General features: G+C 43.2%; 1 protein-coding gene across 3 annotated transcripts in view; it reads left to right on the top strand.

The window, feature by feature from the left end:
- Positions 1 to 22400, top strand: part of LOC117507043 (low-density lipoprotein receptor-related protein 1-like) — a 446568-nt gene that overhangs the window by 191988 nt on the left and 232180 nt on the right. The window contains exons 1-3 of one of the 3 annotated variants that reach the window (XM_034166740.1): positions 10789 to 10910; positions 19369 to 19497; positions 19613 to 19876. The exons of the other annotated variants lie outside the window; for them this stretch is intronic. The gene's annotated coding sequence lies outside the window, so the exon portion shown is untranslated. Of the gene's footprint in view, positions 1 to 10788; positions 10911 to 19368; positions 19498 to 19612; positions 19877 to 22400 lie in introns of those variants that run through there. 3 annotated transcript variants of the gene reach the window in all.

Here is a 22400-nt window from a genome sequence, read left to right as displayed (position 1 = left end):
CGGGTACTAGACTGGCCTGCAGTCCAGACCTGTCGCCCATTGAAAGTGTGGGGCGCATTATGAAGCGCAATATACGACAAGGGAGACCCTGGACTGTTGAACAACTGAAGTCGTACATCAAGCAAGAATGGGAAAGAATTCCACCTACAAACCTTCAACAATTAGTGTCCTCAGTTCCCAAACACTTATTGAGTGTTGTTAGAAGGAAAGGTGATGTAACACAGTGGTAAACATACCACTGTCCCAGCTTTTTTGAAACATCTTGCAGGCATCCATTTCAAAATGAGCAAATATTTGAACAAAAACAATAAAGATTATCAGTCTGAACATTAAATATCTTGTCTTTGTGGTGTATTCAATTTAATATAGGCTGAAGAGGATTTGCAAATCGTATTCTGTTTTTATTTACATTTTACACAACGTCCCAACTTCATTGGAATCGGGGTTGTATATACAAGGTCTGTTAGAAAAGTATCCGACCTTTTTATTTTTTGCAAAACCCTGATGGATTTGAATCACGTGTGCTTGCATGAGCCAACCTTGAACCTTCGTGCGCATGCGTGAATTTTTTCACGCCTGTCGATTGTGTCATTTGCTGGTAAGCAGCCTTTGTGTGAGGTCGTGTGCAGTGCTCTCGGCGGATTTCATTGCAAGGAAAATGACAGAATGACTGGAGCAGCGCTACTGAATCATATTTTGCCAGAAACTGGGTGACAGCCAGGTGATAACCATTCGGAAGATTCAGACGGCTTTCGGTGGCTTTTCAGTCATGTGACTATCCGAGAAATTGTGGAAGATGTGGTCATCATTTTTCTGAGTCCAACATGTCCTGTGATGAAGGTGCTTTTGCTCTGCCACCTTTGGGACGAATTTCGCTGCCACTCTTTTCATGGCCTAATCTTCTGTCACAGTGGAATGTGCCGAAAAAGTGCTGATGTCCACCTCTTCCACAATTTCTCGGATAGTCACATGACAGTCTCGCATCACCACAGCATTCACTTTGGAAATGACCTGGTCATTTTAGCATGTTGATGGCCGACCGGAGCGTGGCTCGCTCTCCACCATTGTGCGGCCATCTTTAAACCGGTTGTACCATTCCTTAATCTGTGTGATGCCCATAGGATCGTCACTGAAAGCCGTCTGAATCTTCTGAATGGTTTCCACCTGGCTGTCGCCCAGTTTCTGGCAAAACTAGCTCTGCTCCAGTCGTTCCGCCATTTTCCTTGCAATGAAAATCCGCCGAGAGCACTGCACACGACCTCACACAAAGGCTGCTTACCAGCAAATGACGCAATGGACAGGCATGAAAAAATTCACACATGCGCACGAAGGTTCAATGTTGGCTCATGCAAGCACACGTGATTCAAAACCATCAGGTTTTTGCAAAAACTAAAAAGGTCAGATACTTTTCTAACAGACCTCGTACCTTGTATTTAAATCCCTTTTTTAATGTATTTACCCTGTTAGCTTTTTAACCTTTTTAATTACATTGAATCAAATGAGTGTAAAGATGATTGAATATATCAGAGCAGTAAATTGATCAGTGCGTGTGAATGCGCATTGACTCACGTGCAGTTATTTCAACCAGCTGCAACGTGAATTCTGCCTTCAGAACAGCTCTTTATATAATCATCTGAATCATCTACCTGTTGCCACATGTACATAAGGGCTGGACTGTCATTCCTACACTCATATTGTTATATTTAATAAAAAATAATAAGCGCACACAGGAGCTGCTGCTCTCACTACCGTTGCGTTCAAGTACCATTGAAAATACACAACTTTTTTATTGTTTCAAATTCAGCAGTTGCTTGTGGCCAAATAATTAATTGTATCCACACAAAAGATTACTTCTTCCCTATATAACATGCCTGAGCCCATTGAACCTGACTCCCCACCCAGATAAAAAAATCCAAGCAAACAGGCTGAGTTTGCCCTGTAATTTCAGACAGTTGTGAAAACATTCAGCTGCTCGAATGAAGTCAGATTAAACAATAACGTTACAAAAACTAAAAAAACTATTAAAAAACATCAAGAAGGACAGGAAAACGAAACACGGACGAATTGAGTTTTTAGTTGCCCTTAGTTCAAATTTTTCAACAGTTTAAAAATCCTGACGAAGCGCCAGCTGCAGGAACGAAGCTGCGCGAAGGTTAAACGATGCCAGCGAAAGTCAATGAAAGCCCAGATTTCTTGTTTCGTCAGGGCTTCGTTCCCCTTCGTTAAGTGCCATGTGACTGGGCCATAACTTGCAGTACGCTACGTATGTTTTACGAGTGAGAGTATTTTACCGATTATATGTGAATAAGCCAGTTTTGAGTTTCTCAGTGCGCATGCGTTTTCAAAACGGGTGACAATATTACTTTGTGCATAGCAGAAAAACATTGTCAATCGCTTTAGGCCCTGATTTTGTATTTAATTGACTGTATGAGGTCTGTCCAAAAAGTATCGTACCTTTTTATTTTTTTCAAACACTATATGGATTTGAATTACGTGTGATTACATCAGCCAAGCTTTTTTCCACGCCTGTCGGTTGCATCATTCGCCTGTGGACAGGCTTTGAGTGAGCACTGGTCCACCCCTCCCGTCGGATTTGTTTTGTCTGAGAACTTGCTGAGAGACTGCCGCTTTGCTCCATGAAATTTTTTTCAGAAACTGTTAGAGACAGGCAGTTGGAAACCATTCGATAGATTCAGTTGGATATCGGTGAAGATTCTGTCGGCGTCACGCGGATTATGGACTGTTAAAACCTTTTTAAAGACGGCCCACAGAAATGATTGACCAGATCATTTCTAAAGTGAATGCTGTGTTGATCCGGGACATCATGTGACTACCACAGAAATGGCAACAGAGCTGGACATAGCACTTTTGCTGCACATTCCACTGTTACAGGAGATTTTGTAATGAAAGACGTGCCGAGGATTTCGTGCGTCGGCACGAAGCAGCTCAGGACGCGCAGCAAAAAATCAAATCATTCAAATCAATTCAAATCAAATCATCAACACCCACGGACATTACGCCAGTTTTTTTAGTGCCTGCAGCTGAACTGGTTCACTTTTTGGCCAAAAAAGTGAGACGACGGCGGAGAGGAAAACGAGCTGGAGCTCTTGTGCGCCTCAGACGAAGGGGCACGTGCACGCCCCTACCTGGGATATTTCTCTCCAACGTCCGCTCACTCCACAACAAGATGGATGAGCTGGCACTGCTGATGAAGAAGAATAGAGATTTCTCCTCATCTTGTGTACTGTGCTTCACGGAGACGTGGTTAAATGACACCGGACTGCGCGCTCCAACTAGAGGGATTCCAACTCCTCCACGCAGACAGACACCGAGCACTCTCTGGTGGAAAAACTAGAGGGGGGGGACTCTGCTTCTATATCAACAATGCCTGGTGCTCCGATGTGACTGTGATCTCCCAACACTGCTGTCCCTCTCTGGAATATCTCCTCATAAACTGCAGACCGTTCTACTCTCTACGTGAGTTTAACTCTTCATACTTTGCTCTGTGTATATTCCACCGAGCGCGGACGTGCACGAGGCCGAGCGCGCGCTCGCGGATCAGATTATGAGCGTGGAGAGAGACTTTCCGGACTCTCTTGTTATAATTCTCTGTGATTTTAACAAAGGGAATCTCAGTCAGGAATTACCAAAATACAGACAGTTTGTTAAATGCCCGACCAGAGAAGGGAGCACGTTAGATCATTGTTACACGACAGTGAGCGGCGCCTACTGCGCGGTGGCCATGCAGCTTTGGGACTCTCACGTGATGGTCCACTTGATCCCCACGTACATGTTATGTGTCGGACGCAGCTCGGAGAACCGACCAGCGTTTGAAGGACCCAGTATGAAATAAGCAGAGCACGGTACAAAGGCTAACTGAATTTAATACATAACAGTGATAAAAAATAACAAAAGAAAGTGCGGTCTGGCGTGGTGCGCTCCCAGCAGCGCTAACGGTCCGGAGCCAGAAGCTGTTCGGACCCAAGGACCCCGCCGACACCCCCCAGGTGGCCGCAACAAACCAAGTCTGTGAAAGAAGGAACCATTATGTGAGTCCACACTCTACACACAGAGAGAACACTTAAAGGTGTACAAACAGCAAACACTTCCTGGCTTGATTACTAATCAGCTTCCCAACCTGCAGGCATGGAACATCCAGTTCACAAAACTCCACTGCAGTGGAAGCCGATACATGACTAACATACAGCTCAATATAAAAAGGTGTGAGGGACACCACATTTACTGACTGTATAAATGTTAGTCACAAAATCTAACGTACCTCAGGAAGTGTGCTGACGAGCGTGAGACCTCACCCCCTCCTCTTTCACAGACTGTGCATCAAACCCTGGACGTTCTCTGCATCCACTGATGATGAGATGGCTCCCGAGACGACGATCTCACCCTTCTGGTCACAAGGTCGAGTCTCTGGCAAATACACACTGTATACTCCAGTCTTAAATGCCACCATGTTCCAATCCATATAGATGCACCTCAGCTGTGAGTCCTGACGAGCCGCAGGTGATCAGGGTGAGGTCCTGATAACCTCAGCAACACAGCCACTCAGTCCCAAATGCAAGCCACCTGGAAGGAAAAACAAAAGACAGAAACAAAAAGGCAGCCAGGCCCCCCAGCCATACAACAGTACAGACAGAGCCTTAAACTCTCTAAACCTGTTGTGAGGACTTCTAAGGTGTGGAGCAATGAAGCTGTAGAGGAGCTACGCGTGTGCTTGCCCACCACGGATTGGGATATGTTTGAGGCTTCAACAGACAGTCTTGATGACTACACGGACACTGTGACGTCATGTATTCATTTCTGTGAAGACAGCATCATCCCACAGTGTACCAGGGTGAGATATAACAATGACAAGCCCTGGTTCACACCTAAACTCCAGCAGCTCCGTCAGCAGAAAGAGGTGGCTTTCAGAGAAGGAGACAGAGACAGCTATAGAGGTGCAAAGTACATATTTAGCAAGGAGGTGGCAAAGGCTAAATCCATGTACAGTTCACGTCTGCAGCAAAGGTTCTCTGCCAACGACTCGGCCTCTGTGTGGAGGGGGTTCAAAGAGATCACCAACTACAAGCCCAAAGCACCTCGTTCTATTGACGACCTGAAGCTGGCCAATGACCTGAACGTCTTCTATTCACGCTTTGAAGACAAGGACTCACACCTCCCCACCCCCCACACAACTGGATATTCAAACACTCTGGACCTCCCCCTCTCACTGCTGCCCTCCCCACTCCCCCTGTTGCCCTCTCGGTCCAAGAGGAGGACGTGAGGAGACATTTCAAAAGGCTGAATCCACGTAAGGCCCCGGGCCCAGACTGTGTCTCTGCCACCCTGAGACACTGTGCTGATGACCTGGCCCCAGTCTTCACGAGGATCTTCAACACCTCCCTGGAGTCATGCCATGTTCCAGTCTGTTTCAAGTCCTCAATCATAGTTCCAGTCCCCAAGAAACCACGCGTCACTGGACTTAATGACTACAGGCCTGTGGCTCTCACATCTGTAGTCATGAAGACCTTCGAACGCCTGGTTTTATCCCACCTGAAGTCCATCACCGACCTCCTCCGGACCCCTGCAGTTTGCCTACAGAGCCAACAGGTCTGTAGATGACGCCATAAACCTGGCCCTGCACTCCATCCTGCAGGACCTGGACTCCCCAGGAACCTACGCTAGGATCCTGTTTGTGGACTTCAGCTCTGCATTCAACACCATCCTTCCAGCTTTGCTCCAGGACAAGCTTTCTCTGCTCCACGTGCCCAACTCCACCTGCAGGTGGATCACAGACTTCCTGACGGACCGGAGTCAGCGTGTGAGGCTGGGAAAAAATGTCTCGAACACTCGGGCTCTCAGCATAGGATCTCCACAGGGCTGTGTCCTTTCCCCTCTGCTCTTCTCCCTCTACACTAACTGCTGCACCTCCAGCCACGACTCTGTAAAGCTCATCAAGTTTGCGGATGACACCACCCTCATCGGACTCATTTCGGATGGGGTTGAGTCTGCCTACAGGAGGGAGGTGGACCGGCTGGTGACCTGGTGCAGCAGCAACAACTTGGAGCTCAACGCCCAGAAAACAGTGGAGATGATCATGGACTTCAGGAAAGCCACAGCCCCCCCGCCCTCCCTCGCCCTCACCAACAGCCCCATCACCACTGCGGTCTGTCACTGCTTCCTTGGCACCACCATCACCCAGGACCTCAAGTGGGAGTCAACCATCAGCTCCCTCATAAAGAAGGCCCAGCAGAGGATGTACTTCCTGTGGCAGCTGAAGAAGGCCAAGCTGCCTGTCCAGCTGATGGTGCAGTTCTACACGCCCATCATCGAGTCCATCTTCTGCTCCTCCATCACGGTGTGGTACGCCGGGGCCACAGCCAGGGACAGACACAGACTGCAGCGCATTGTGGCCTCTGCTGAGAAGGTGATCGGCTGTAGCCTTCCATCTCTCCACGACCTGCACGTCTCCAGGACTCTGGGCCGAGCAGGTCGGATCACAGCTGACCCTTCTCACCCTGCACACGGTCTGTTCAAACCACTCCCCTCCATCCAGACCAGAACCTCCCGCCATAAGAACAGTTTCTTCCCCTCTGCCGTTAGACTCATGAACACCTCATAACTCAGTCACCTAAGCTTAACTCTGTCACTTTATCATTTTATCACGGATCACTTTAGACAGTGTACTTTGGTTTTTAATTGCACTCCTCCCACTGCACTTTTTTTTCTGTTTCTCTGTTTTTCTGTTGCACACAGCCTTTCATATTTCATATTCTTTTTTTTATCTTATTTTATCTTATTTTGACACATATGTTATTTTATCTTAGCATTTTATCTCTTCTTAATGTTGCACCATTGTACCGAAGCAAATTCCTAGTCTGTGAATCCTGTTCACTGGCAATGGCAATAAAATTCTTCTGATTCTGAAAAAAACACCTCCGTCTTGGAAGTCTCACAGGACATGTTGTGGCATGTCCAGCTGTTACACAATTTCTCAGATACTCACTCGACTGAAAGCCATCGAAAGCTGTCTGAATCTTCTGAATGGTTTCCAACACGGAGGTGTTTTTTTTTTGCTGCGCATCCTGAGCTTCGTGCCGACGCGCGAAATCCTCCGCACGTCTTTCATTACAAAATTTCCTGTAACAGTGGAATGTGCAGCAAAAGTGCTATGTCCAGCTCTGTTGCCATTTCTGTGGTAGTCACATGATGTCCCGGATCAACACAGCATTCAGTTTAGAAATGATCTGGTCGATCCAGCCTGTCGAATGGGCTCAGTGCGCCGCGCGCCCTCCGCCGCTGTGGGCCGTCTTTAAAAAGGTTTTAACAGTCCATAATCTGTGTGACGCCGACAGAATCTTCACCGATATCCAACTGAATCTATCGAATGGTTTCCAACTGCCTGTCTCTAACAGTTTCTGAAAAAAATTTCATGGAGCAAAGCGGCAGTCTCTCAGCAAGTTCTCAGACAAAAGAAATTCGACGGGAGGGGTGGAACAGTGCTCACTCAAAGCCAGCCACAGGCAAATGACGCAACCGACAGGCGTGGAAAAACTCACGCATGCGCACGAAGGTTCAAGCTTGGCTGATGCAATCACACGTGATTTAGATCCATATAGTTTTTGAAAAAAATAAAAAGGTCCGTTACTTTTTGGACAGACCTCGTACAGCCAGCGGCACATCACCTTTTGGCACATTTACCATTTACTGGATTATAACCGATTGAAATACTACAGAAGACAAAGAATTACTCTTCCTTTTCACTTACTTTAAAATGGCGATGACGGTGCGCAGCTGATCACGTGACCAATGCCGTGATGTCCGTCTTACTCAATAGAGAAAGCACCTGCATTTAGCTGCGTTTACTTCACAATGAGGATTGTTCTTCCTCTGTGGGGCCTCAGCTATTCTCTATCAGTGTACGACAGTGTGTCACCTACTGGACATCGAGTAGATTACACTTAATTCAAAAGACATTACAATGGAACCAATTGAGTTATTACCCAAAAAATAAACTCTTAAATAAATAAAATAAAAAGCTGTAGGGGGTGTCTGTTTTTTGCTCAGTCCAGTTAATATATGCTTAACTATGCATGTGACAAAAAAATATTTACATTCCCAAAGAATCACCCTTGTGGTCTGATCTGTCTGAATTTGTTCATGTGGAGGAAGTTGGTCCTACTACATGGGTGTAAGTGGAATAGTTTGCTCCTTCTTGGTTCAAAATGATTTTGAATCCAGTTTCTCAAAGCTCAGTAGGCCCCACTTATTTTTAATTTTTTTTTTTTTTTTTTTATAAAGCAGGGCATTCTTAACGAAAATCTAGGAAACATCTGTCCTTACTCAGAAATATGTCACCTGATAGAAAGTAGAGATATTTGAAGTACTGTTACAGTGTACTTCTAGAACTTACTATTTGTCTTTGGCTGCAGATTCAAAGTGCCTTGAAACTCTGCACCTTCTGGACAGCAATATTATTTCTTGGACAAGTTTCTGCATTTGGAGAATATTTTCCATAATATGCTCCACTGTAACTGACACAGCTACGTATTAAAAAGGCCTGAGACAGGTAATGTGACTGGGTGAGAGGAAAACGATTATTCATGCAGCATCTGATTTATAGTGCAGCTCAGCTCTGCCCTTTGCACAAAGCACTGCTGCACCTACTGAAGCAAAATAGCAGATGTACTCGGAAACACACACACACATTCTGTGCACACAAGACTTTGCACATTGCACTGATGGTTGTGCTCACACTGTTAAAGTAACCCACTGTGTCATGATTTATGTCCTGCAGGATCTGCTCTGTTGGTAACTCATGATGCTTTGAGATTCTGTAATAAGTTTGAGTCGGAGGTGTGATTGTCACAAGTGTATGTTCATTTCTATATTTGATTTCCATGTGAGTGTCGCCTTGGTGATGGCTGGAGTTTGCAGTGCTGTATTGATTAACTCCAACGCCCGAATGGAGTAGACAGTTCTCAAAAACCGAGTGACTGTGCAAGAAGGAGAAGAGTGAGGAAAGCCACCAAGACACCCAGACAATCCAGAAGAAGTTATAGGCTTATGTGGCTGTGATTGGAGAAATTGTGCACAGTGTAAACTTTGCATTTTGCATCACCATTCTTAGCTTCATAGTGGATTAGAGCGGAGAATGATATTCTTTCACCAAAAACAGATCATCTCTAGACTTGCATCTCAGATGTACCTGATGTACCTAATGTGGAGTTGTGTCAGGAAGGGCATCTGGTGTAAAATTGATGTCAAATCAGCATGCAGATCCATTACAAAATGTGCTATGGAAACCTCAAGTGGAGAGAAGGTGGAGGAACTTACTCCTATTTCATCAAGCTGGTGAATATTCATGCTGAGCTTCACCAGCAGAATGCCACAGGCAACTGTGCACTGTGTGTTCCATCGCTGCGCACAGACGGTTGTGTGGCATCTCACACAGTGTGTGTTTATGTGTGTGACACAACGTGACACAGTAGACATGACAGTAGTGATCATTACTCACACTAAAATGTACTTGTGTTTAGCGCAGAGTAGTTCAGGCAGTGCAAGCAAATTAACTCTTTAAATATGCCCAATATTTACAGTAATAAATAAATAAATAAATAAATAGTGTGTGCATATATATATATTTGTTTTTTTTATTCTGTGTACGAAGAGATGGCAGCATGTCTGATGCTGGACCAACAGTCTGCATCACATTCAATAAGTTAAATGCACAAACACAGACACTATCAGTACTTGCGAAAATTTCCATTTGACCTTGATGAATTGTGTAGCATGTGCAAACCTCAACAATTTGTATGTTTCCTCTCACAATTTTGTGCACTCACATGGAAAAACCCCAAAATTTTCTATTCATGAAAGCAAACATGCTAAATGTATAGTACACACTATTTGTGAATTTGTAAGATGCAATCCTCAGGGCAGTGGTGGGCACAGCTAACCAAAAAGTTAGCTTTGATAGCTGTTAATCCGCTAACTGAAAAGTTAACTTTCAGGAAGCTAAACAGTTTAGCAGAAGTTACAGATAAAAGCTAAATTGATCACTTTCAGTATTGACTTCAGTACACGGTAGCAACTGTCACAACAACGAGCCAGCACTTCTGTCTCAGATCGGCCTTCTCTCAGCAAAAGAGACTTGGTGATCATAGAGAGGAGAGAGAGAAAAAAGATCATTTCTCTTCACACCATACAGACCTGCTGGTCATTTCACTGGAGTCTTGCATAAGCAGACAGTTTTGACTTATGGCTATAATTTTAAACAACTAATTGTGGACAAGTTATTGAAATGAACATCACGTTTGTTGTTTTATATATTCAAATATCAGCTATATGATTTAGTTTTAAAGTAATGCACTAATTTTGAAGGTTTTAGTGTTTAGACACACATGCTGCATTGCATTATGGGTACATTAGTTTCCTGATGTCAGTGATTGGCAGGTTGGTATAACACACATTTACTGAAACGTGTGGTTTTACAAATAAATCTGTATTTGTAAATATGTCTTTTTTTTTCATTTGTAAAAAAAAAGGCAATTTGAAAACTGAAAATTCTGTTTAAGTCCATCACTTAACGAATGTGTGGCTGCTCACACTGTCATGAACACTGCCATCTACTGGTAGTAGATGCCATCATAGTTGTGGCCATCATAGTCCTTCAGGCCATTCCAGCTTTTTCCATGATGACCTGTTGACATCCCTGTACTTCACACATTCAGTGATTCGTCACACTTTGAATAACAAGCTTGTTTGCTCTATTGATCGTATTTTTCTTCCTTTAGAGTTTATATCCAATTGCTCACTCATGGGTTGTCAAGAAAATTGTGCGGTGACTCCAAATGGACCTGCTTGTTACTGTAAGAGCGGCTATGAGATCAGCCAGGATGGAAAGACATGTAAAGGTGAGTTCAGACACTGTTGGCCATCAGTGATAGTTCACAGCAAAATCCTCTTTGTTAATTCAATTTGTATCATGTTAAAATTAACACTGTTTGTGAGAATATTAGTGCAGCAGATAGGCAAAATTATTGTGCACTTTTCTGACTAAAGCACAAAATTTGGCACACATATTCGAAATTAACTGATGCTTATTTTCAGATGTGGAGGCATCCTGGAGCTGACCTCTAATGACCTACAGCAGTAAATGGAGAATTACACAGGGGTCAAAATTTAAGTGTTGTAATCATTCCCAAGAGGTATAGTTTAGACTATCCTTGAATTAATGTTATGAAATTACAGAGTGAAAACAGCAAAAACGATGACAAAGGTCAATTTCAGTTTGTACAGGGCTCAAAAGTTAAAATTGCCTCAATTTTGGTAATGAAGTGATGCAAATTATTGGTTGAACTAATAGGATTAATAATGAAATAGTTTTGTCTGTGTTGAATACTTGGTCTCCAAAGTAAAGGTCATACAAGGTTGACGTCCATTGGATTCTATGACATGTCATAGAATAGACCCCGTAATATGATAACTAACTAAGCTTGACAGATGGTGCAAAGCGTTCCTTTTTAAAAACCCTATTAACTCAACCAATAATTTGCATCACTTTTTACCAAAATTGAAGCACCTTTAACTTTTTACCCTTGTACAAACTGAAACCCACTTTTGATCTGCTGTGGCAACCCCAAGAGAAAACAGGGGAGCAACCGAAGGGACTTACTTTTAGAAACTGAAATTGACCTTTGCCATCCTTGTTGCTGTTTTTAACACTATAAATCCCCAACATTCAGTCCTAGGTTGGAAGCGTTATGATCAGACAAATAATATAGTATACCTTTCAATATGATTGGAAGATTTTTAAAATTTTGACCCCTGTAGGTCATTTGAGATCAGCTCCAGGATGCCTCCACATCTGAAAATAAACATTACTTAATTTAGAATATGTGTGCCAAATTTGGTGCTTTAATCACAAAATGAACAATTGTTATAGAAATTTTAGCTAAGCTGCACCACTATATATATAAAATTCCTGACTTTAAACGACAGTGAGCTGAAGAGTTCTGCCTCCTATGCAATTATTTCAATAACAAGCTTGGAACATTCTTCATCAGGCAGTGTCTTTAGGTTTCCACGTCCTCACCTTCCATTTTCACACAGTTACGCCAATGTCGGACAGATTTTTGCATCCTGTCAGTGAAGAAATCTAGTGTCTTCTGTCTTACCATGTCACACTTGAGCACGAATGAGCCCGAATGCTGCACAAATGAATACTTGAATAATAGTCGGACGAAATCGAACTGCATTCCAAAACCTCGGACAGGATTTTTGGGTGCATTCCACACAGTCGGCCACAATTGTGGGCCCAGCACGAATGTGGTCACACGCACACCACTGTCGAGCTGCAGTCGAACTAGGGAAATGTCAGATGGTGGTCAATGTGTAGCTGTACCGCTGTCTAAATGTAATCGAAGCATTCTGATTGCGTTCAAAGGAACCTCCAAATGGATCAGGCATGGCAAATCCTGCCATCATGTCCTGACTGTACCCCTGATGAGCTGGATCCCCCGTGCATCCTGTTTGGGCGTGCAAAGGGAATATTATAATGTGCAAAGTCTGTGTCACGCAATCATTCTGTGCACTAGATGTGAACATTGCGCAGTCACACCAAATACAACATGTGTCACAGCCTGTCAGCGTATCTCTGTGAGCACTGAGTATGGCTGTGTGGGCGGGGTTGAATATAGATAAATCCTCTGATACATGAGGCGGACTGACAATGGGTGTGTGATATCATGCTCAATCTGGACGTGACACCGTGATCACAGGTGCTGTGCGTCACGGAGACATGCTGACGCGCAATGCGGCCATGTGGACGGGGTCATGTATCTGTGACAGCCCGGTCGGGTGAGCTGCGCAGCGTGTCAGTGTGTCTCAGAGCGGCGCTACACTGTGCATGGCTGTTCGGGCTCTCACAGCTGTAATACACATCATTTCCAACCCAGTGATCATTTCACAGTAACACATATGAAGGACTGACGTCACAACTGTATTACCAAGCCATCACAGTATGAATAGAAGAAATAGTCACCCTTGGAACGGCTCCAGATGGACCCTCTCTGCCCAGCAACCTGCAGCTGAGCTGGCCTGAAAGGCACAGGAGAGTCGCAGTTGGGCAAACACTCAATCATCTTTTACTTTTATTCATTCCCTCTTTGGACAGACGTGTCAGTAATCATTACATAGGTATCAGTAACATAATACAGTGACGTAGTTGGCACCATGGCCGCATCCATGTGACACTGGAGGCGTCCAGAACTTTTTACAGACCTCCGGTGAGCTCATGGCCTCTTGGCACCCCTCCTGTGCCTTTCAGTCCAGCTGAGATAACAGCGGATTGAAGCACTGCATATGCGTGTGGCTGGTTCAGCTATACACCACTGTGTGCGTGTGTGTGTGTGTGTGTGTGGTGTTTGTGTGTGTGTGTGTGTGTGTGTGTGTGTGTGTGTGTGTGTGTGTGTGTGTGTGTGTGTGTGTGTGTGTGTGTGTGTGTGTGTGTGTTGTGTGTGGGGTCAGGACAGATGATCAAACAGCCGCGTGAGCGAGGCTGAAACACTGTGTGCTCAGCTACATGTGTGCACTCATAAACAGTTGATCGTTTTCCTGCACGTGCACCCACGCCAAACAGCTGATTCTCCGGTGGGTACAGGAGAGCGAGCTTGAGGGCGTCCACAGTGGACCTGTACTCTGGGTAGTCGACCTGGATTCGGGAGCTGCTGCGCTCCAAATGTGCGCAAATCATTCGATGCGGCTTTGAAACACATTCTGGGTATCCATACGGCATTCGTACATGGCTGTACGTCCTGTACGAATGCGGCTCGAATTCTGGCTGTTTTTCCCATTTGGATGATTCATACGGCCAATTCGTACGACATTCACGCTCGTTCGTGCTCTAGTGTGTTGAGGCCCTAAAGCCAGGCAATGTGTGCAACAGGGTTTTGTTTGAAATGTTCATTATTCACGGGTGGTTTGTAGTCTGAATATCACATCAACTAGTCAGAGTGGCACTTGTTCCTCTCTTGAAGGCCCCTTCACACATAACACAAATGAGGCCGAATGGCGCATGAACGAGGATTTGAATGGCAGTCGTGAAACATCGGAGCCACCTCCAACGCCTCGCACAGCAGTCAGCACAACCACTCGGCCACAGCACATGCACTCCACAATCGTGTCACGTTCGTGCTGGAAACCCAATCGAACTGCATCAAGATGAGGTTGTACTGCCATCTGACCATGGTCACAACATTTGTACAGCATGTTATACGCATGTCGGACCATTCGGACTGCTGTACGAAATGATTGGCCACATCAAATCCTGGCCGAATGTAGTAAATGAGCTAACCTTCACACCAGCAGCCAAATGAGAGTGAATGGCGCCGAATGGCCATTCAACCCAAGCTTGGCCAGAATCGAGGTGCCACCCACAAACTTCCAACAGCAGTCACTGGGCACTTACAATATGGGGGCACATTTGCACAGCCAGCATGAATGCAGAACCAGTGTGGGCAGCTCATTTTCCCCACATCGTGGAAGCATGAGCCCATTCGGACAGGGGGGGTGTCGCTGATGAGGCGGTCATCATTTCACACCAGACTGCTGTGTCATCGCTACTCACAGCTGAAGAACACATATCGTGCCATGAAGAAGATCACCTCTCAACACACCACCGCGTTGCACATGTGTCAGCAGGCTTTCATGACATGGTGAAAAATAAAAACACATATCACCTTTGAAACACGTTCAACTTCGCCACAGTGCGCACTGCAGACACCATCAGCCTGGCTGCCCCATGTGAAAATATCCATCTGATCGTGTGAACATCCAGCTGGCGAGGCAAATGTCACGTCCACCACTTGAGTTATAGTCCACATGATGCAGTGGCTTTCGGGGGGACTGTGCGCCCATTGGGCAGAGACAGCTGTATGCATGGCCCCTCTGTGTGGCTGCATGATGTGAGCACATCAATTAATTCATGTCAGTTCATTCATTCCTTGTTTATGTCCATGGCCGTGGTTCATGAATATAATGGAACAGAAGGATGATAATTCTTGTATTACACAGACCAACACAGACTGTCATGTCATCAAGCATCAGTTAAACAATCATTACCAATAACATGACTGTCTGACATTTAAACAGTACATTAATTGTTCTTACAATGTTCTGTGCACTCATTATTTGGTCCTTACACATTTTCTTCCATTTATGTGCATTTGTACAACAGTTAATTGCTTCTGCTGCTGTGTGAGCTGTGTGGTATCACACCTCTCACGTGTTTGCACTGTGTTCATGCGCGTGCACATGAGCATGCGCGAAACGTTCACCGCGGGATTGTACAACATTCGTACCTGACTGTCCAACTGTCTGTCCCTCCCGACAGTGGCTGGAATTTTTCGGGATTCGCCAGTTCAGCCTTTTTCGGCCTGTTTCGTCCTCATTCGCCCAACTTTGTGTTATGTGTGAAGGGGCCTTTAGAGTGGGGCGCACCAGGCACACAGTGTTGTGTTACTGAGGAAGCAGAAATAAATAAAAAATGGATGTCTGTGATGATAAAAGGATTAATTAACTTCATCCTGTCAGAGGGTGAATCATGTAGCGGGGCTTTTATTATTTTTATTTTTTTCATATGGTGTTAACAAAAACAACTAAACACTGTAGCTGGTGGAGAAGCTGTACGCTTTCAGGAATGAAGTACAGTAGCTTTAAATTCAGTGATTATTTAAATCTCCAACGTGACACCACTATCCATCAGGACCTTAAGTAATCATGTTCTATGTTGTTTAGAGCTGCTAACGATTAGTCAATTATTAATCAAGTTGTTATTGACTATTAAATTAGTTTGACAAATATTTTGTTGGTTATTAATTAACTTTATGAGGGAACACGTACCGGTGCCATCTATGTTCAGAATGTTATGTGATGCTTTCTATACATTGTGTCAGCTATAATAGTGCCATTTTGAATTTGGCCAAAAACCACCTTGTGCAACAATAAAACCTCTTTGCCATATTTCAGTCTTTACCAAATACACACTTCCTTTAAGCCTATTTTAAATTTGCAACTTCAAATTGCGCAATTTGGAGGTAACAAAAACCTGCCTAATGCACTAGTTTCTGCACCTGATCACCCTGAACACGTCCACAAGGAGTACCGTGATATTGTTATTTCGGCACGTGGTCGCTGAGTGTGAAAATGTAAGAACTGTAAATTAATAATATGACACTTGTGCTGGGCTTTGCGCTGGGCGTATGATAGGTCACGAAGAATTCAAATAAACTCATTTGACTCAGAGGTTTTAAGACTTCAGTGTCCTGCTGTGTACAGTGCAGGGCATGTTACAAGTCATTAAAGAAAATACCAGTTAATTTGTCAGAGTAAGATTCATCTTTTTTCTCTATAAAATGTCCATTGTTGCATTAATGACTAAAATAGGCTGAAGGAGCTAAAAATCACCTGTAATATCATCTTGACATCAGTACTAACCTTCTCTCAGAGTCTGATGTTCCTTTGAAATATTCACTTTGGTTTTGTAGAAACAAAACTAAAAGCAGAGGCCACACTTGCCCGTTCAGGGGGGTCAGAGATTGTGAAGCAATCCCGTGTAAGAATCAGAAAACATAATCAGAATACTTTATTAATCCCATGGGGAAATTGCATTTTTTCCATGTGCTCAGTGCAAATAGTAAGTAACAGGAAAGACGTTAAACTAAGTTAAGTTAAATAGATTTTAAATACACAAGAGTACACATATACAATATAAACAACAGTTGTACAATATAAACAACAAATATACAATGTAAACAGGATGTGGAAATGAAAAATGAGTCCAGTCTGTAGAATCAGGGTTTCTGACATTCAGATTGAACAAAACATAAACATCTTTCAGTCTTCCCTGTAGACATGAGGATATTAAAAATAAAGAGATGCTTTTCTGTGATCGACCAATAAATGAAAAGTATTGAAGCTGAGCTTCAAGCGCTAACTGAGCCTGGAGGTGATGATAGCAACACGATGAATATTTTACAGGGTTGTTGATTGTGACAGAATTCATGCCTCTGTAGTTTTAATGGAGTAATGTCTTCAGACGTCCGCCCTGCAGACAGTTGTAGGTAGTTGTAGAAGCTGAAACTGCTCAGTGGTCTGAATGTGGTTCAGCAACCTCAGCTTTAACAGAATGGACTACCATTTGCAGCACTGTTTGTACTGTAACTCCCACTGACATATTGAAAATATTTTTGCAGAGCGCTTGTTACATATTAAACCTTTAATGCGTATGTGAAGTATTTATTACCAGAAATCTTCAGTAGTTTACTGCATCAGTGCACCACCTCATTATTATGAAGGTGTTTCTCAGAAAGGGGTCTTTCGATATGTCAGATGTATTAGTTTGGATTTACTTGTATTAAAGTCAGTTTGTCCTCAGAAGGCCTTAAAGCAAAGAAGCCAATGGATTAAAGACATGCAGGTAGGGATGGGTATCGATAAGACTTATTGATATCGATACCATTATCGATTCCGCTTATCAGTCCGATTCCTTATCGATTCCCTTATCTATACCTCTTGTGAATTTTTTGTGTAGTGAAAGTAGCCTTTACATGTTTTCAATGTCAAAGGGTCAAAGAGCTTTTTCTTATTGTGCACCCACTCTGTGGAACGGTCTTCCTGCGACCATGAGGCAGTTAGAGTCCATGAACATTTTTAAGCCAAGACTTCAAGCCTTTTTTATTTTTATTCTCTTTCTTATGAATAGTTTTTATTTTTTATCTGTTTTATTCATTTACTTCTGTTTTCAATTATGTATTTGATTTTTTTTATTTATTTAAATTTTTTATGTTGAACTGTTCTATGTGAGGCACCTTGAGATGGCTTTTGTTGTGATTTGGCACTTTATAAGCCGATTAAATTGAAATTGAATTGGAATTGAACAACATTTTATTGAGTCTTAAAGTAAATAAATATGAAATTGGTCACTGGATCCTTAAACTTTGGACATAATAAACTCTACATGGTGGATCCTTTATCTCTGGACATAAATAGAAATAAACAAAATCTTTAGTTATTGTCAAAAGCATTTCCTTTAAGACATTATTGGCATGAATGTTTTTCCATACCTCTGAGCTGAGCTCTTGCAGTTGGCTGTGCTGCATGTCAGGATGTAATTTATAAAGAACACAGCGCGTCTCATTTTGGGAGGAAAAAAAAAGTTTTAGTCGATTGTAGTTTCTTGTCTGTATTACAATGTTTTTAAGCGGTGTCATTTTATTCAAAGTTATTAATTCCGACCGGACTCTGTCTCAGCAGAGAGCCGCGCAGCGTTTGGAGCTGTGCCAACGGAACGCAGGACGATTCTCATTTCTTGGCTGCAACAAGACATGAGTCCCAATTAGTGACTTTAATACGCACAAAAGTGACTCACGATATTTTAATGGCTTTGAGAGGGGTTAAGAAGCAGACTTGCCGTTTCTGAATAGCAGCGAATCAAAGAACCATGAGCCAGTGGATCGAAGCATTGTTTCATTGGTTCACACTTCAAAGTGAAGTCACGCTGCAGAAACGGGTGATTACAGAGCCGCTGCAGGGTCTGTAATCAACGTAGAGGAATGATCATTTTCCCGACACACACCCTCAAAAACAACGGCTGCTCTGAAGGACCGATAAGGGAATCGTTAAGCAAAAAGGCCATTGATATTGGTGGATCAAATCATTTCTTAACGATACTCGAAAAGAACCGGTTCTCGATACCCAACCCTACATGCAGGTTAGGTAAATTGGAAACATTACAATATAAAGCGCCTTGGGGCGACTGTTTGTTGTGATTTGGCGCTATATAAATAAAACTGATTTGATTTGATTTGATTTGAAACTTTATAATTGTCCAGGTCTCTCTTGCAAAAGAGATCTCGATCTCAATGGGACTAACCTGGTTAAATAAAGGTCAAATTAAAATAAGTCACTAGCCAGCCTTGCCAAAGATAAACTGAGGATCAGCACTAAAGTGTTTTGAAGCATTTTTGCTATTTGAATAATGTTTTATCAGTTTGGACTTCAGAAAAGCAAGTGTTATGCTAAATAGCATTGTGTCTGTTTCACCCAAAACACCAAATTAAAACCTCATGACTAAATGCAACCCCATAATGTCCTTCACTTTACTTTGTGCTCAGATTATAAAACGTGTAAATAGCTAAGTGGACTTAGACATGCCCCAGTACGCTTGCGGTATGCACTTTGGAGAGCCCTTGTTCATCTTTAGTTTGTTTTCTATTCTTTCCCCTTTATGAGCCACAATTATGTATGAGTGTAAACTCACCTGTCTGCTCTAATACCTTTTATTAATTAACCCTTTCTGTGTTTTTGTCTTAGATTTTGATGAGTGCAGCATGTATGGAACCTGCAGTCAGTCCTGTACCAACACTGAAGGCTCCTACTCTTGCTCCTGTGTGGAGGGCTATTTGCCCCAGCCAGACAACCGCTCCTGCAAGGCCAAGAATGGTAAGATACACCAGGAGTTGCATCGATGTATGTTGGTTCAACTGAGGTGTTGCGGCATATTGGTTCATGGTTGATGCTGTTTTACGTGACAGTACTGTTCATTGTCACATTCCAGTGCCAGTGGATCGTCTGCCTGTCCTGCTGATTGCCAACTCCCAGAACATCCAGGCCACATCACTGAGTGGCACCACAGTACACAGTCTGCTGTCCACCAGTACCAAACAACCACAGCCATGGACTTCCTCTACTCACAAGAAACTGTCTGTTGGATCCATGTCGGAGACTCTCCAACATCCACTCACCTCAAATGTGCTAAGATCCCCAATCTGAAGAGCTTCACAGAGGAGAGGAGTCATCAACATTTCCCTCAGCCTGCACCGTGAGTACACAACTGCACTGTCAAGTATCAGCTTTGGAAATCTAGACTCTACACTGAGCCAACTGGGAGCTGTAGAGTACAGTGGAACATCCAGATGCACAGGCAGTGCATGTGTTTTGTATTTTCTGTAATGCAATGAGATAGCATTTAAAGTGAATGTTCAGTGGAAAGTATTGGTAATACGACCCTTACAGCATTATCACAATCATCACAAAGAGACAGGACAGCAGGAGTGTACCATATAATGATCACATGGTTATGTCAGAGAGAAGCTTCCTCCTCAAAATCTCAGTATTTATGTTGTCTTTTTGGCTACAAAATAATATCTTGTTTAACCATCTGAAGTCTGGCTTATCTTGGCTTTGAGCCCAGTCACATCAGGAAAACAGTGGTTAGAGACCACAGTGCAACCCAATTAGCACGACCGTGTGCAATCACTTTGGCATCACAACGCAACCATGAATCCCTGAAATGACCGTGTCGAAGACAGCGACCAGGTCTGCAGCCACCTGCAGTCAGGTGTGCAGTTACATGGCAGTTAAACGGCCATAAGGTGGAGTCTGACAGTAGATCACCTGCTATGTCTGCGCGTGTGAATAGGGCCAAGTTGACAATTGCATGTAATCTGTATGAAATAATATGGAGAAGGACCTTGACAAATAGGAGAACAGTGCATTTCTGTTGCCGGTTGCTGTTTCTGAGATGCTGAGCTGTTTCTGCGAGACCTCAGATTTCTTACCTTATTAATGAGCGCGAATTGTGGTCAGGGTGCAAGTTTTCCTTCTGCTTCCATAAAATTCTTATATGTATGCAGCATGATTGATTAATAAATTCCTTATTGCATAGATTATTCCTGCAGGACAAGTTTTATATTGATATGAAATCTCTTTCATTTCCCAACACTCCCAACGTTTCCCAAAATTTTATTGTGTAAATCATAATAAATTATCAATAGTAATAGTAATAGTAATGACAACTACACATTTTAAAACTATTTTCAGACCTTGCGACATATGACCTGTGCTTGTATAATTACATCCCAATTGCTCTAACATAAATTTGTCACTCATTATAAGCTAAACTGATTTTTTTTTTATGTGACAAATGTCCAACGTCTAATATCAAACTAACCTCACGGCCATGCACACACTCACATGCACGCACATTTACATATGCACACAGCTCGAACGTGATTCATTCCATTATTTGTTTGTTTTTTGGCAAACACTAATGTTAACACATACGTTCCAGATCGTCTGCTTTGTGTGGGCCGGATCCCATCAGCTCTCATAAGCTAAGCAGAGTGGGACCTGCTTAGTATTTGGCTCAGAGACCTCTTTGGAAGATTAGGGGCTGTATGTGTTTCTCTAGGTAAGACTGGAATTGTGTAAAACTTGTGTTAAATCCCAATGCGGATCTGTGTGGGATCCGCTGTGGCGACCCTGAACAAATGGGGTAGCTGAATGGTAAACAACAACTAATGTGAACACACACTGATCAACCATAACATTGTGACCACCTACCTAATATTGTGTGGTCCCACTTTTTGCCACCACCCGTCGAGGTGTACTCGCCATTACACCTTTGAAGGTGTTCCGTCATTTGTGGCACCAAGACATTAACAACAGATCCTTTTGTTGGAGTGGACTGCACAAGCCACCCATTGCTCTCCAAGAATCCCATTGAGCTTTGACCACCCAAGACCCTCTTGCTGCTTTACCAGGTGTCCTTCCTTAGACCCCTTTTCGTCAATACTGGCCGCTATAGACTGGGAACATCTCACAAGAGCTGGAGTTTTGCTGCCATAGAACAACATGCTGCCTGTTTGGTTCATCTCTGTTCGAGAGCCACTTGCCAATATGTCTAGAAGTCTGATGGAACTACCCCACCCACTGACATTGTAACGTAACACCTCAGATATCACAGTCTTATGGCTAATCGCTGTATGTAACTGTAATTATACTTTTTGCCCCTTTTCCCTTTGGTTCAACCAAATTAAAATAGTGATCATTTAATAACTGTTAATTATCTAGTACACAAGCTATTATGACTTTACTGAATGTGCAGCCCGCTAACCTGAAATTTAGAAGGCTGCAGCTGGGCTCATCTACATCTATGGTTACAGACCCTTCAATTCCAAACTCCTGTGTGAAGATGTAGTTCAGCTGTGCGTGCAGATTAAGCCAGTGTCCAAAAATAAATTCTACAGATTTTAAATATGCTTCTTGTTAAACTAAATATTAACTAGAAAAAATTTTAAATAAAAATTTTGACAAAATCTTTAAACTGAGCATTAATACCTGTGCTGTGAATGTTGCTTGAGATTTTCTCTGATCAGGCGCAGTTTGTGAGTCACATGTTTTTGGCAATGGATTATAACACATTAAATCCATCTTTGTTTTTCGGAAAATAGAGGCTAGTTCTACTGATGTCAAATGAAACTGAAAGAATCCATGCAGCTCTAAGGAAGACCACATGTGAAGGCTGACGTGTGTGTGCCTGTGTCAAGGACTTGTAGGTCAAA

The sequence above is a fragment of the Thalassophryne amazonica genome, chromosome 3 (genome assembly GCF_902500255.1).
Source record: "Thalassophryne amazonica chromosome 3, fThaAma1.1, whole genome shotgun sequence".
In the NCBI taxonomy this organism is placed as follows: domain Eukaryota; kingdom Metazoa; phylum Chordata; class Actinopteri; order Batrachoidiformes; family Batrachoididae; genus Thalassophryne; species Thalassophryne amazonica.
The sequence above is the reverse complement of the archived record's forward strand: the minus strand, read 5'-3'. Positions and strand labels throughout refer to the sequence as shown.